This window comes from Mustelus asterias, chromosome 8 (genome assembly GCF_964213995.1).
Source record: "Mustelus asterias chromosome 8, sMusAst1.hap1.1, whole genome shotgun sequence".
Lineage (NCBI taxonomy): Eukaryota > Metazoa > Chordata > Chondrichthyes > Carcharhiniformes > Triakidae > Mustelus > Mustelus asterias.
Genome location: NC_135808.1, coordinates 28,351,561 through 28,367,959, shown reverse-complemented (window position 1 = coordinate 28,367,959; position 16,399 = coordinate 28,351,561).

The following is a 16,399-nucleotide window of genomic DNA, read 5'->3' as shown; positions in this document are numbered from 1 at the left end:
ACTCTGTTGGATTCAGTCATTTCATCTATTGAAGCTACTGATCCCTGGTGATCTAGTGGTTATGGTTCGGCGCTTTCACCACCGTGATTCGGGTTCGATTCCCGGTTAGAAAAGTCTTGTTACTTCTCGTGTCCTACTGATGTCCTTTGTTATTTAAGGTTTGCTCATTTTGTTGTGTTTATGTCACCGTGTGATGCATTGCCAATTGATTTCATGATCCCGATGTAAAACCGAGTTGTTCACGTTCATATCTGTTCTTTGCTCAGTTGCTTGCCTGAATTTGACCTCGTTCGTTTTTTTGGCCGATACATTCCTCTCTTACAGTCGATACTGCTAAAAACACTGAAAAAAACACGTCGCGAAACAGTGCATAGACACACTCACCTCTCCAGAAAAAATACGCTGAAACTGTGCAATTATCTCAATAGTTTTCATTGTTCCACAAATATTGTGCATTGTAAAACAATCCCGAGACGCCAAAACTGCGATATAAAAGACGATATATAAATTCCCGTTATATTTTTGCAAACACCAACTGATTCCATTTCTAATCCAATTCCACTGCCCGTAATTTGGATTTGGGAGGCTAACAATCCATATAAAGGACCAGGGAAACAGAGAAATCAACAGGTGGACATACAAAAAGGATGAGATAAAGAAAGAATGCCCTTCCGAGAAAGCAAAGATCCGCTCACAAAGCGTTGAGGCTGTAAAATTCAAATAAGAAATAACCCGTTAAGTACAGATAAGATTAGATTCGAAGATGTTGGAACGGAAACTATGAACTTTGCGAAGACTAATCTGAAAAGTCAGCCAATGATAAAGGCGTGATTTTTGGAAATTGTAGATGAGTACTGAGATTTTGGTTTCCAGTTACACAAATTTTAATTGAGAAAATCATATTGATTATTCGTGTTTATTAATCGAGAAAAAATATACTTGAGGGAACATTCCCTGCATGACCGAACCTTCCTAAGAAGCCTCATGGACAAGGCTGCTAACCACTTTCATCACAGACACGGTACAGGGCACAGCGGACGCTCACTAGGAGGCCGTCAAGAATGAAGTAATTCAGTTCTGAGAAATTCTTTGCGAAGTTCGGGTTGTTGTACTTCAAATTTGGACAGTTAGATGATAAATTAAAAGCGGTTTTCAGGATGAAGTGGAGTTTGGAGAAACTTCGAACACCTGCTTGCTGCGTGCACGTCAATAACTCAGAGTAGTGGATTAAAGTAATTGAGAGAAGATATAGAGGACGAGATCAGAGACACAATTTTCACTTGAAGTTGGTGGGATAGCCTTAAATGTGGCAGGATATAATTTCATGCATAATCTTAAAAGATAATTGGGAATTTATTTGAAGGTGAGTATCTTACAAAGATCATGACCAAAAGTTTCGCACACAAGTGCAAGTAGAAACTCATACACAGATATGCATGAATATGAGCTCGCAGACAGGTAGATAATTAAACATAACTTGCTGAGACAAAGCGGAAGACAGTCAGAAAGAAGACTGATTGTTGTTGTATTTCCGCCATAAACTTGGTGAAAATTGCAAATAAGAATGAAAAAAAAATAACCAGTGTTGTTGAAAAGTTTAGAACATCATTCCACGTAAAGCATGATCGAATACAAAACTTGAATTCCGTGAAAAATGTTAGACACGTAATGGGCAGGATTCGGACGTGCGCGGGGAGACCTCAATGATTTCTAACCCATCGCCTTAACCATTCGTGCACGATTGCATCAGTTAGTAAACTGCGACGCGTACTGCGGTGAAAAGATTTCTCAAAACGGTATTTCTGGTGCTGCATGTTTGTGTAATTAATCATTCTTCAAGTTGCCTGTGTCTGTTCTAATACTTTATTTCGGATGAAGTTCATTTGATCGGTATTGATTTTCCTACCTATTTATTTCTGTTTCTCAATCATTCCAAAATATATTGATAAACAACGCCGATACTCAAGAATGCATGATAGATAACAGAGATACATATTCATTCAGAGTTTTTACACTGGTGTACACAAAATTCAAATGCCAACGTCACAATAATAATGAGAAATATTCATTTATTTTGAGTTGATGTAATCCAGCAGCTGTAACAGCTATGTTGATGTCGCGATGGCAGTGCAATCATTTGTCCAGAGAAAGAAGAATCTTTCCTCTTCTATTGCTTGTCGCATTCATTCTGCAATTCTGGTTGGAAAAATTGCCATTGAATTAACACGTGGATTCCATCAGACAGAATGAAATAAATTGATGTGTTTGCGCAGAACACGGGATTGAAAGACAATGCCTGTACATGCAAAGGCAGTAAGTAAAGATGTGCAGAGTTTCACCAAACCATATACTGTAGGCAGCAGATGAGAAATGGCCAAATTTCCTCGATAGTGAGATTCGAAGTACCGTGGAGGTTCAAAGGGATGTGTGTCCACTGATATAAACTCACGAGCAGCCAGTGGAAAAATAGGAAGCATATTTTTACGCTCTGAACTTCCAGGTTGTCACACATTCATTTCTTCTCTTGAATATATTTTTTAAAAACCTCGAATGTGATGCTGAAATTAAGTCCCACTGCCTGCTTTGCTTTTTCTTTCCCATCATGCAGCAGTCCCTGAGTATAACAATACAGGCATTTTGCTCATTTATACAACGAATGTAAGGTACATCCTCAGCCACGAAGAATGGCAGCAGGGCCTTCGTCGTCAGGCAGTTGTTTTTTTATGCATTTTGCAGTTTCGTACCACCGTCTCAATTAAAATTAGGGATGAACAATAAATACTGTCCCAGCAAGCGAAACTTTGAATGATAAGAAAATAATGTTTACATTGTCAATTGTTGTATTCGTCCTTCCACTTTTTTTGTAGCTTTTTATTTAAAAATTACGGTTATTGCATTTTTTTCTTTTTTCTGATGGTTTCCATTCACATTGCAGGATATTGCACACAATGCATCTCTAAACAATTCTAGCTGTGCGCCGCAAAGTGACTGCGGCTTCTTTGACAGCTTTGTTTCTCTCTCTGTCTAACTCTCTCTCATTGCGTCCCATAGAGTTCTTTGCAACGGCTGTGTCCTTGGAGTCACGCGGTCAAGCAGCAGCGTTACCATTGCATCATGTCCAGCATTTGTCTCAGGACAGATGATCATGGCGCAGTCGACCGCTGTGCTGCAGGGTGGGAAGGGGCGAGGCAGACAGAGCGCAGAAGGAATTTCTCGAAACACCTCTCTCTTCAGAGATATGCTGGATCTGTTGAACGTTTTCAGCATTCAGTTCACTGGGCTTCCAACTAATGCAGTGAGGACGGCCGGAGCTACAGCAGCTGCGAATGGAGCTCCCGGGGGTGTGGTGAGGCTTGGCTTTATGAGGTCTCAATGGCCAAGGGCGGTGACTTCACCAAGAGCAGGAGCAGGACACCCAGTGCCTGCGCCTGTACCAACATTCAGTGAAACATTTCTGCTCTTCAATAATGGGTATTGGCTGCAAAAGTCTAGAAGCCTTGAATCATAAAAAAACTTCCGAAAGTTCATTCACCCGCAGTCTCAAGGGCAGTTTTGAGAGACAATGATGCCAATTTCCGTTTGTATGAAGACGAACTTCCAGACATGCTTTGAATAGTTTCGCTTTAATTATTAAAGTTTTGCTCCCCATCATCTGGACTACCCCACAAGACGAATTTGTACCTTTGTAAGCATCTTATCAATGCCATCAACTATATTGCAGAGCAGTACTATGTTTATAAAGTAATTAGTGTCCGGATGAGTCTGTGCAGGTATCCAGGTCGTTCTGTAGCTCTGTGTCCTTTCAAAGTCAACGCATGTAATGGTTTGTGCCCATACGGTGCTGAGGAATTTTATAAGACCTCATGCCCTCACTTAGCTCATTTGGTCCATTATTCGAATCATTCTGCGCTGTAGACAATTGCTAGCATTCTGCTGACCACACAACACTGGCTGTTACTGTAAACAGTTCTCTCTCAATACTACTAAACTCTGTTTTAAAATTTCCGGATTAAAGCCATGCCCCAGATAAAAGAAATAACATCACCATCCTTAACATCCGCCATCCCACCTTAAAAATTCCCTTCTCTCTACTCAACATTCTGACTTGAAGAAATATATATTTACCTTTACTGTTGCTGAGTCATAAACCTGGTATTCCCTCGCTAACAACACTGTGGATGTCACCGTGCTGGCAACATCCGGAATCGGGGAGATCTAGGCGTTTTGCAATCCCTAAGTTCTGCTTCAAGACAATCGTTCGACGATGTGTTTACCAATTTAAACCTCCGTAAGATTGTTTAACTAAACTATTGTTGAAGTCATCTGCTGCTAAAGCCCTCACCCATTTTTTTGTCACTTACTAGCTTGATCATGAACAATAATAGGATCATTCACAACACATGAAACTGTATTCCCTGGTGTGCAGGCAGGTGGAGTACGCGCGTAAATAACTTGCCACACACAGAACATAGCCTCTCTCGCGTCAGAACGTGCAGATTAAGTAGAATGTATTTTCAGCTTTTAAAGCTACAGGTATCTTCATCAAGAAATTTTACGAATCGTTAAGCTGAAGAAGAGTCTGAATTGACCCTCTCGGTTCTGAATGTTCTGTTGCTTGTAAAACGGGTGCATGAGCATTTCCATTTCAGCTGCTGAGAAACTTTTCCGCTCTGTGACCGTGGGCATGAATTTTTAGCTCAGATGGCGCACTCAAAGATTTCCCACAGTCAAAAAACCTATAGATGTATTTTCAGAACAAAAAAGCACCACAAAATCTTTCAGACGAGTGTTAACAATCCATAGAAGATAGAAGGATAGAACCATCGAAATATATACTGGCCGTTCAGCATCTCGTTTTTTTTCCTGTGCCTGCCATCAAATACCAATCTATTCTAATCCCTATACTAGCACCTCATCCGTAGCCGTGTACGCAATGATGCTTCAGGTGCTCCTCAAAACGCTGGTTAAATGTTGTGAAGGCTCCCGCCTCTAATACTGTTATCGGCATTGCGTTCCAGCTACAATTACGCTCTGTGTGAAAAGGCTTTTTCCTCAGGTCCCAGCTAATTCTTCAACCCTTACTTTAAAAAGTATCTCCCCGTGTATTGACTTCCAAACCAAGGGGACAAATTTCTTCCTATTTGTTCCAATTCCTATCCATGTCCAGCGTAATTTTGTACTTCTTAAACATGTCCACGCCCAACCTTCTCCGGTTGACGGAAAATCACTGATATTTCTTCATTGCTGAAAAGCTGTAGTCTCGGCAACATTCTGGTCAATCTGCTCTGCACCCTTCGAGCACAATTGCATCCATCCTACAGTATGGCAAAAAAAACTTGCACAATACTCATAACCTCCATAAGAGGTTAAGCATCGAATTATAAAGACATCTATCCCATTTCTCTGCTTCTTCACATTGTCTACCGATCCTGCTACCTTGAGTAGAGCTTGAAAATGGAGCACAAAATTCCTCTGGTCCTTTCAACTTCCCCTTTCAACTTCCTAGCACCCTACCGTATATACTGTGTCATTTCGCATTTTTACCGCTGCAGATATGTATCAGTCGACACTTTTGAAATTCCCTTTTCCATTCTTCTGCCCATCTGACCAGCCCTTTTATATTGTCCTGTAATCGAAGGCTTTCCTCCTCATTATTTAGCACACCAACAATTTCAGTGACCTCTGGGAACATACTGACATTCCTCCCACATTCATCTCAAGATCAGATCGTTAATGTATACTACAAACAGCAAGGGACCCAACATCGATACCTGCAATATACTTCGGTACACAGACTTCCAGTCTCAACAAACTACCTTCGACAATCACTCTATTCGTAATGTCAGTTAGCCAGTATTGCTTCCAAAATAGCAAATTTCCCTGAATCTGTCTCCCATGCGGTACATTAACGAAATCTTATTGAAGTCCATGTGGACTAAACGAAAACTGCACAGCGCTCATCAAAACACGTTGTCACCACCTTGAAAAGTTCAATTAAATATGTTAGGCATTATCTACCCCGGATAAAGACTCTTCTTGATTAATCCTTTCCTGACAAAATCATACACATTCTTGAATAATCTTTGACTCTCCAAATGGAAATTAATCCCATCTCTCACAATTTTCCCATAAATTCCAAACCACAGATGTTAGATTCAATGGCCTCGTAGTCCCCAATTTTTCCATGCTTCCTTCCTGAATAATGGTACTGTCCTCCAATATTCTGGTAGATCCACTTTTGCCAGAAAGGACTAAAAATTAGCGTCGGATCCCCTGCAATATCCTCGCTTGCCCCACACTGCAGGGCGATGTTACATCTCATCTGGGCCTGCCGATGTACCCACATGTACCAACATTTAAAACGGCTACCACCTCCTTTCCCTCTGTTCACTTATATCATAGTACCCCTCACTGCTTTAAAAATCTGCATCGTTCTTCTGAATTTTGAGCACAGATGCAAAATACTTATTTTCTACCTCACGTATATCTGTCTGTTTCACACACATTGCCAATTTTATTCCAAACGGGCCCGACACTTGCCCGGTTTATCCTCTTGACCTTTACTTAAGAAACACCACAGGGTTGCATTTATATTGCCAACAGTGTATTTTTTCATGCCCTCTCCTTGTTCTCCTAATTCATTTTTGAAGTCTCCCCTTCTCATTCTAAACAGCTCCAGGGCATCCAATGTTTTGAGGCGCGAGTACCTACCATAATTCTACTTTTTTCCTTATTCAGTCATGTATATGACATCGAGGATTTTCTAAACGTTTTTATTCTATCATTTAGCTTCTGAGGAACACGTTGACCCTGTACTCTCCCTATTTCTTGTTTTGAATGCGTCCGCTGCTTTGGTGTGGATTTTCCTTTAAGTATCTGCTTCGTCCGGCTTATGCAATGTTGGGCGTCTTCCAACTCAAATCTTCACTTCCATTCGACCTGTATTCAATTCTGGAACTATCTTAAAACTTTCCAAGTAATAGTCACTATTACCAAATTCCTCCCCCATTGACACATTTAAAATTTGACAGGCTTCATTCCCTAAAATTAGGCCCCTAACTGTCACATCTCTTGAAGGACTTTCTAAAATTTGGCTCAGAAATTTCTCTTTGTTTCTCATTAAGAATTCTGCCCCGTCTAAGGCTTTCGTACTTTGTCTATCCCAATTAATATTAGTGAAGTTATAATCTCGTAATAATGTTACACGATTGTAATTGCAGTTCTCTGACACTTGACGATTACATGTATATCTTCTTCTATTACTTCATGAATATTTGGCGGTAGTTAGTAAACGCCCAGCAAGATGATCCCCCCATATTTTTCTTTTTATCTTCCAGCCATATTGCCACAGTTGAGGAGCCTGCTGAGATAACTCCCCTTCACGCTGCATTGATTGAGTCCTTGTTTAGTATTTGGTTGCATTTGTCCCGTTACTATTCCTTCACTCCAGAAGTAATTCCGTTTCACCTTTCCTCACCTCCCTCAAAAGAATTTGCATCCCCGCAAGAATATTGGCCCCATTCCTGTTCAGGTGCAAGCCATCCGAAATGTTCAGGTACTACCGGCCATAGAAACTGACCAGTAATCCAGGAAACTAAAGCCATCCCTCTTGCATCATCTCCTTAGCCACACATTCATTTGCCCAAATCCCCTAATCATATACACGCTAACACGTGGCTCCAACCGCTCAATGGCACCCTTTTTCCTGGTATCAAAGAGGGAACACACATTTGTGGAGTCCCGTATGTGGCCTCTGATTTTTCTGTTTTTCTCATCACATTTGTGTCTCCTAACATTATTGTTCTTCCACTCTAACTCATCCTACCTTGTGCAGCTGTGAGATCCATAGTACCGTGAGCATTGCTCTGGCTGCACTGCAGTGGAAACGTCACTCTTGCCGTTTTACAACGCAGCAAATCGGTCCGTGAGGGAGATGCTCTTTGTGGCTTTCGTGACTGCTTAGTTTATGACTGGCGATTCCAACGTTCACAGCCGTTAAGGTCACATTTTTAAAAAAAATTGTTGGTATTTTTTTTAACTACTGAAAGAGATTCCGATTTCAACCCCTGTTTCTTTGGAAAAAATATTTGGCCTGCATTTGGCATGGAACTGCCATCCATCCATCTCCGCACATTAACATTCCATGTTTGTGAAAGGGGTTTTATTTGAGTGTATGGTATGATCCCAGCATTCACAACCAGATACATGGTAAAATTACGTTCCCGAAGAACATAAATTCAGCATCTTACAGCTCTGAGTTATTCCTTGGAATCTGTACCCTTCGGCATGAATAAGCAGCTGGACCAGGATACCTAGAGATACTACATTTTACCTTGCGATATTTTGTGTGACCTGCGGCTAGTAGACCTTCCAAGCCATAGTCGGGTTCAGCACAACTGGAAAGTGACACTAATACTAGTACTCGAAACTGGAATATTCCAGGAGTTGCAGACGCTGGATTTGGAGATGTCAGGTTTCTGATTTCAGAAAATATTTGCAAATTGCAGAGAAAAATTGTTAAATTGTCCATCATCTTCTGAAATGTGTTGCCCTCACAAACAATATAGATATTACCTTCTCTCAGTTTTATGGTATTCCAGTTCAACTTAAACAGATGTCGATAAGTTCCATCTGCTTCTTTGAACCCAGTGACAACGTATATCAACTGGTTTTGTTGTAGATGTCTGGTACATCTTTTTAGTTTGCTCATTTAATCTCCAATTACTGTGTTAACATGATATATATGATGCATCTTCAGTGAACGTAAAGAGAATAAGCATGCTTTCTGCATTTCTGCCCTAGATTTTTTTCCGTTTCTGCTTTAACGCAGAAAAGGAGACGAATGTCGAAATTTCCCCCTGTAAGAGCACAGCCTCTCCATGATAAGTCATGAGCTTCAGCCATGCGAAACAAGCTGTCTCGCATCCCCTGGCTGAAACATCAGCATAACGCAGAGCAGCAGTATGCGTCTTCTCGCACAACTGGACTGCATCCGTAAATATGAAGGCTCAACAATGTCATTTCAAGGGCATTTGGAAATAGACAACAGGCCCAGAATCAGAAAGGAGGTTACTCTTTCCATGAAATAATAACAATTAAAATCGTACTTTTGGTCATATTCATAGAATCATAGAATCCCTGCAGTGCAGAAAAGGCCATTCAGTCCATCTCGTCTGCACTGACCACAATCTCACCCAGGCCCTATTCCCGTAAGGCCACATATTTACCCTGCTAATCCCCCTGACACTAGGGTCAATTTAACATGGCTAAACACCCTAACCTACATATCCTGGAGTGCGGAAGAAAACCGGAGCACCAGGAGGCAACCCACGCTGACCTGGGGAGAATGTGCAAACTCCACACAGACAGTGACCGTACGCCGGAATTGAGCTTCTGGGCTGCCACATGTGGATTATAGTCATGTTTGTGAATCGTCTTGAAATGCTTCACTGCTTAACAGCGCGATAGAATGACAATAAAAACAAATAACTGCGGATGCTGGAATCTGAAACGAAGAGAAAGCGCTGGAAAATCTCAGCAGGTCGGAATCTGAAACCAAAAAAGAAAATGCTGGAAAATCTCAGCAGGTCTGACAAAGGGCTTTGACAAAGGGCCATCTGGACTCGAAACGTCAGCTCTTTTGTCTCCTTACAGGTGCTGCCAGACCTACTGAGATTTTCCAGCGTTTTCTCTTTTGTCGATAGAATGACAAGTTGCCGTTGCTGTAAACAAAGCAATAAAGCATCCCCCAATTTGAAATGGTTCCGCTATTCAACTACATCACTGCTGATCTGTATTTCAATACATCTCCAACTTTGGGTTCGTGATCTTATCCTTTGTTTTGTTATCTTGAAGTGTATTTGACTTATTTCGAATTCTATAGCATCGTTTTGCATATTGCGGGGCTGAGTGGATGGGACTGAAGGCGTAACTTAACTCCAACATTTTTTTCTTGTGCTTCTGGCGACTGAGCAGATAACTGACACCAAGTACCTCAACATTGAGATTTTGATTGGGAAAGTATTAACTACGACAATCGCGACCGGCATACAAGGAAGTGCTTTCAATGGTTGGACATAAACACAGAAGCATACATCTTAAAGAACGAGGCCATTTGATCATGCTACCTGTGCCGCACGTTTATTGGAAAGATCCGTATAATACCGCTTTGCTGTACGTTCCCCATTTCCAATTCATATATTTCAATTGCACACTAAATTTGCCAGTTAATCTTTAGCTCATTTCGGATCACATCAACTCTGAGTAATAATGAAATGTCAGTCCACCTCGCCGACCCCGGATTTATTTGATTTCACCAAATATCGTAACTCTGTCTCTTGTGTTTTCCCACCGCTCCATTTTTTTCTTTTCTTACATCTTCATTCTGAACTTGGTGGTGAAAATAGCTGATGGGGAATTGAAATGATTCCAGTTGCTGCATCTTACGAAGTAAAGCCCAAGGTGGAATTATTGGTAAGCTGAGGCACTATCAGTGGTCGAAGCAGATTGGAAGACGCAGGTGGAGATTACATTTCAAGCATCGTGAAAATTTTGTTTTTGCACTACCAACAATTTGGGGCACTGGAAATTTGGAGGAGACTTTGGTCAGCTTGAGTTGAACACCGAGGCACGGAAAATGGTCAGTCCTCCAAAGATTTTCCGTTCCTTGAGGCAGATTCCACCGTTGTCTCTGTGGCGTAATCAGTTAGTGCGTTCGGCTGCTAATCGAAAGATTAGTGGTTCTATCCCGCGGGGCGCTTTGCTTAGTTCCGAGTGCTGTCAAGTTTTGTTTCAATTACCTTTTCTTCAGTTAAGTAGCCTCGCATGCGAATAGTTAACGAATGATCATTCAAGATAAAATTCATGAATATACATATACACAATCAATTAGAACTATATTCAGTCAGTGTTGCTGAAAGACGCCGATTCGAAATGATTCAATGCGGAGGATGGAAACAAAGCAAATCTGAGCATTCGAAGTACATTCGGCCCTTTCATTCTGCTGCACAGCCAAATACGACCATGGCTGATCCTCTATATCAACGCCACACTCTTGTGCCCTCGAGATATCCCTGACACCTTTGAAATTAAGACATCTATCGTTTTCCTTCAGTGGCTTGGCTTCAGCAACCTCGTGTGGACGAAATTCCCACCGGTTCAACATCCTCTTGACTGACGAAGTTTCTCCCTTACCTCAGTCGAAAATGAAGAACTCCGTAAAGCGAAAATTTGATCCATTGCACGAGAGATATTACCCACATCCCATCCCACGCCCCATCCAGTTGAAACAATATCGCTGCATTCAATCTACATGGACATGCAGACGTTTCAATTAGATTCCCTCCATTCTTCTACTTCCAATGAATGCAGGCACAGTCAGACCAATCACTCTTCATACGACCATCCTGTCATGCCAGCAGTGGACCGCGAATGGACCTCTGCTGCAGTCCCACTCTATAGCTTTATAGCTTTTTTTTTAATAACACAAACAGCTCAGAACATTCCAGGTACGATCGCACCAAGGTCGTGTACTCCTGCGCTAATGTCCCAAGCAATGACAAGCTTCTCACATTTTCCATCCTAAATATCTGCTGTACATGCATGCGTGCTTTCAGTGACTGCTGTACGAGGTCACCCAGGTGACTTCGTGCGGCCAAACTTCCCAACCTATTTCAATTCAAACATTCTTTGCATCCCTGCTTCACGGTCCGAGATGGATCAATCTAAAATATGCATATCATGCAGCTTCTGCCATTTATTTTCCCAATTACTCACTTGTCTAATTTAGTGTGAAGTATCTTAGGATCTTCACACACTCATTGCCACCAGCATTCCTGCCGTCAGCAAACCTGAAAAAAATACATATGGCTCCTTCACCCATATGGAAAATTGGGCGGAGAGGTGGCAGATTGAATTTAATCCAGATAAATGCGAAGTGATGCATTTTGGAAGAAATAATGTAGGCAGGAGTTATACAATAAATGGCAGAGCCATCAAGAGTATAGAAATACAGAGGGACCAAGGTGTGCAAGTCCACAAATCCTTGAAGGTGGCAACACAGGTGGAGAAGGTGGTGACGAAGGCGTATGGTATGCTTGCCTTTATAGGACGGGGTATAGAGTATAAAAGCTGGAGTCTGATGATACAGCTGTACAGACGATGGTTAGGCCACATTTGGAATACTGCGTCCACTTCTGGTCGCCACCCTACCAGAAGGACGTGGAGGCTTTGGAGAGAGTACAGAGAAGGTTTACCAGGATGTTGCCTGATATGGAGGATCTTAGCTATGAGGAGAGATTGGGTAGACTGGGGTTGTTCTCCCTGGAAAGACGGAGAATGAGGGGAGATCTAATAGAGGTGTACAAGATTATGAAGGTGATAGATAGGGTGAACGGTGGGAAGCTTTTTCCCAGATCAGAAGTGACGATCACGAGGTGTCACGGGCTCAAGGGGAGAGGGGCGAAGTATAACAACTCAAATATTAGAGGGATTTTTTTTACACAGGGTGGTGGGGGCCTGGAATGCGCTGCCAAGTAGGGTGGTGGAGGCAGGCACGCTGACATCGTTTAAGATTTACCTGGATTGTCACATGAGCAGCCTGGGAATGGAGGGATACAAACGATTGGTCCAGTTTGACCAAGGAGCGGGACAGGCTTGGAGGGCCGAAGGGCCTGTTTCCTGTGCTGTACTGTTCTTTGTTCTTTGTTTGTTTGTTTGGCTCCTTCACCCGATTCAGTAGAGTATATTGTGAATAATAGTGGCTCGCGTACTGATCAATGCGCGACACCATTACTTCAATATATGGATCTTACACACGCCTACTCACTGTGTGAACCGACAGTGAATTTCCGGCTACTCTACTGATGACATTTTTGAAGACAAGATCATTGTTAGCATTGTGACAACTTTAATGGTGTTGACATATATTCATTAACATTATTTTGTTTAATCAAACAGCACAAAGTCAATATTCCAGCCTCCCCCATTACAACAATGCTAATTAATGATTAATTTCACCTGCTGTGCTCGACCCGAACAAGCTCAGCTTCCTTTTGCAGAAGTTCTCGTTAGAAGGGAAACCTGAAATTGGTCAAAGCTAAGTGTTGGTGAATTCTCCCATGAAGGTGGAAAATTGGGAACGCAACTTCGGCAATGTAAATTCAAGACTGGGTGAAAATCGACGTACAAATAAAAAATGGCACTTCAACTGCATGTATTTTTTTTAGGAAACTGATGGAATGCTATCGTTCATTGCGAGCATTTATAACAAAATTCTGAAACCGTAAAAGGCAACAATGTTGAGACTGTAGTTAGGTCAACTTACTTAGGGAAATATAAACATGCATTGGGGTCGTTCAGAAATGTTATTAAAAACTATTTCCGGGATGTGGAATTCGCCAGCTCGGCCAACACCTATCGTTCTTTCCGAGTTCCCCTTGATAGGGGATAAACTGTCTTCTTGCACCGCTGCAGTGTTTGAGGTGCATGTGCCGGCAAAGAGCTGTTTTAGGGAGAGAGCTCCTCGATTTTGATCCACCGACAGCTGGGGAACGTCAATGTATCTCGACGTCACAATGCTGAGTAACTTGGAGAGGAACTTCCATGTGGTGGTTCTCTCAGGTATCCGGTACCGTTATGCTACGAGATTGTCGTTGTCATGCATTTGGAAGGTGCAAAATAAGAAACCGTGTTTTGCGTTCCTGCCCAGCATCCTGCAGGTGGTGCTCACGGCTGCCGCTGTTTGCTGGTTTTGGACAGAGTGAACGTTTCTGTAACTGGCGCTGATCAAAAGAAAAAGTAGCTTCATCTGCATGTCTCGTTACTTTCGGGAATCAAACGTATTACTTCATCGGGTGACACAGTGTTTAGCATATTGGTTAGCACACGCGTGAGAGCACGTTCTTCCCGTGTTTCACCTGGGTGATCCGGTTTTCCCCCACAATCCTAAGAGGTGCAGGTTAGGTCAATTGGCCATTTTAAATTGACCCTTCATGTCAAAATATGTAGAAGGTAGGGGAGATTAGCCATGGTAAATGCGGAGTATTACTAGAATAGGGTGGAGGGACGCATAGGTGGGCTGCTCTTTCGGAGAGTCGCTGGAGACTCGATGGGCTGAATGGCCGCTTTCTGCCCTGTAGGGATTCTATGTTTCCAAGGTTATATAGACTGGTAACACTTGTCTGCAAGTACTTGGGAATTTTCTGGTTCTGTTAGGGTGATTGATAAATTCCGTTTGCTGTCTTTGCTGTCGGAAGTCTTTGAGTTTCCCATCTTGGCTAGAAGTTCATGCGTACACACACGGAGGATATGCTGCTTACCAGCTGATTATTAAAATAGATTCATTTTGTCATGCATTTTACAAGCAGCGGAACATTCAGAACGGAGCGGGACAATTCAGACCTTTCCTTTGTGTAAAGATGGGTAGGTTTTTCCTGATGAATATATCAACTGCTTTAAATGGTGAAAATAACCCTTGTCAACCTCACCAATTTACAAACCAGTAAATTTAATTACGCTGTTGGGGCTCATCATATTATTGCGGCTGCGCATATTCATTTCCATAAGACCATAATATATGGGAGCAGAATTTGGCCATTCAGTCCATCGAATCTGCTCATCATTCAGTGATGGCTGATAGGCCTCTCAATACCATCTCCCACCTTTTTCCTTGTAACCTTTAATCCCATTACCAATCAAGAACCTATCTACCTCTGTCTTAAATCGATCCAATGATGTGTCCTCCACAGCGTGGCACTGAGTTCTAGAGATCGACCACCCTCTGACTGAGGAAATTGTCCCTCATCCGAGTCTCGCCCAGGCATGGAAACGTTTTTCCCACGTCCACTCTATCCATTGCTTTCTGAATTCTGTATGTTTCAATGAGACCCCCTTCATCATTGTTGCGACGTTCTCTGGAGGCTAGGTATCAGCAAAGACTTCAGCCTATGCAAAGACTCACAGCCAATGCAAAGAATGGGCATTTGGCAGTCCAATGCCTTACTACAAGAGAAGGCTTTGAGCATTCCAATACCACTCTGAAGTTACAATGCATTGGACAGATCAATTATACGTTCTCAAATTTACATTTTCCCCTTCCGATTGTTACGAACCAATCATTTTGAATCCAAATCAATCATTGTTGTCATATACTTTAGCCAATTCCATTTTACCCTCTGACATCATGAGATTTCATTGGTCCGTAGAATTCGGATGCTTCCTCCCCCCTATTCCTAGCAACACCTGACAATTAATTACAAAGGTCAAAGTTAATATTCTCACCAGCTCTTGCTTACGTCAATGGCTGAACCAGACAGATTTACATTCTTACGTCTGAGAAGACCTGCTTTATCTGGACAGTGTGTCCAGATGCTTGTCGTATGCTTGTAGTGTGAGGAACGGTTGAGGACTCTGGGTCTGTACTCGTTGGAGTTTAGAAGGATGAGGGGGATCATTTTGAAACTTAGAGGCTATTGGGAGGCCTGGATAAAGTGGACGGGGAGAGGATGTTTCTACTAGTAGGAAAAACTAGAACCAGAGAGCACAACCTCAGGCTAAAGGGACGATCCTTTTAAACAGTGATGAGGAGGAATTTCATCAGCCAAAGATGGTGAATCTGTGGAACTCCTTGCCGCAGAAGGCTGTGGAGGGCAGGTCATTGAGTGTCTTTAAGACAGAGATAGATAAGTTATTGATTAATAAGGGGATCCGGGGATTTGGGAAAAAGGCAGGAGAATGGGGATGAGAAAAATAAATCAGCCATAATTGAATGGCGGAGCAGACTCGATGGGCTGAGTGCCCTAATTCTGCTCCTATGTCTTATGGTCTTATGGTATGAACAACCCAATTCAGAAAGTGGCTCTGAGAGCCTTACTGATAGTAGATTTTGCTGATAAGAATTTGCACATTCTGTGTTTTCATTTTTCTAAAGAGTGTGGTTCATCTCAATATGAAGCCTATCTCATTAGACTTAGCGGTAACCTGCTTTTGGCTAAAGTGTACAGATTTCTTTTACATGCACTAACTTCGTTTTTAGAAATCCAAAATACAGGTTTAAATCAGAAATATATGTTTAAATCTAACAATGTTTAAATCTTTATATTCACAGTGTCCTTGTAAGATTGATTTCGAGTAATTTTGCTCAGTGCTAATAGTTGTTTATTGTCTCAATTCCCAGATCATTTAACATTTTTCTAAGCTACTATAAATTTCTCCAACTATCCTTCTAAAGTACAGACCCAGAGTTCTCAAAGGCTCATTTTACATCAAGCTTTTCATTGCAGGGATCATTCTCATGAACCACCCCAAGACCGTCTCCACGGCGAGCACATCCTTCCTTGGATACGAGGTGCAAAATTGCTCACAATATTCCAAATGTGGTCAGCAAGTGACAACTTATGGG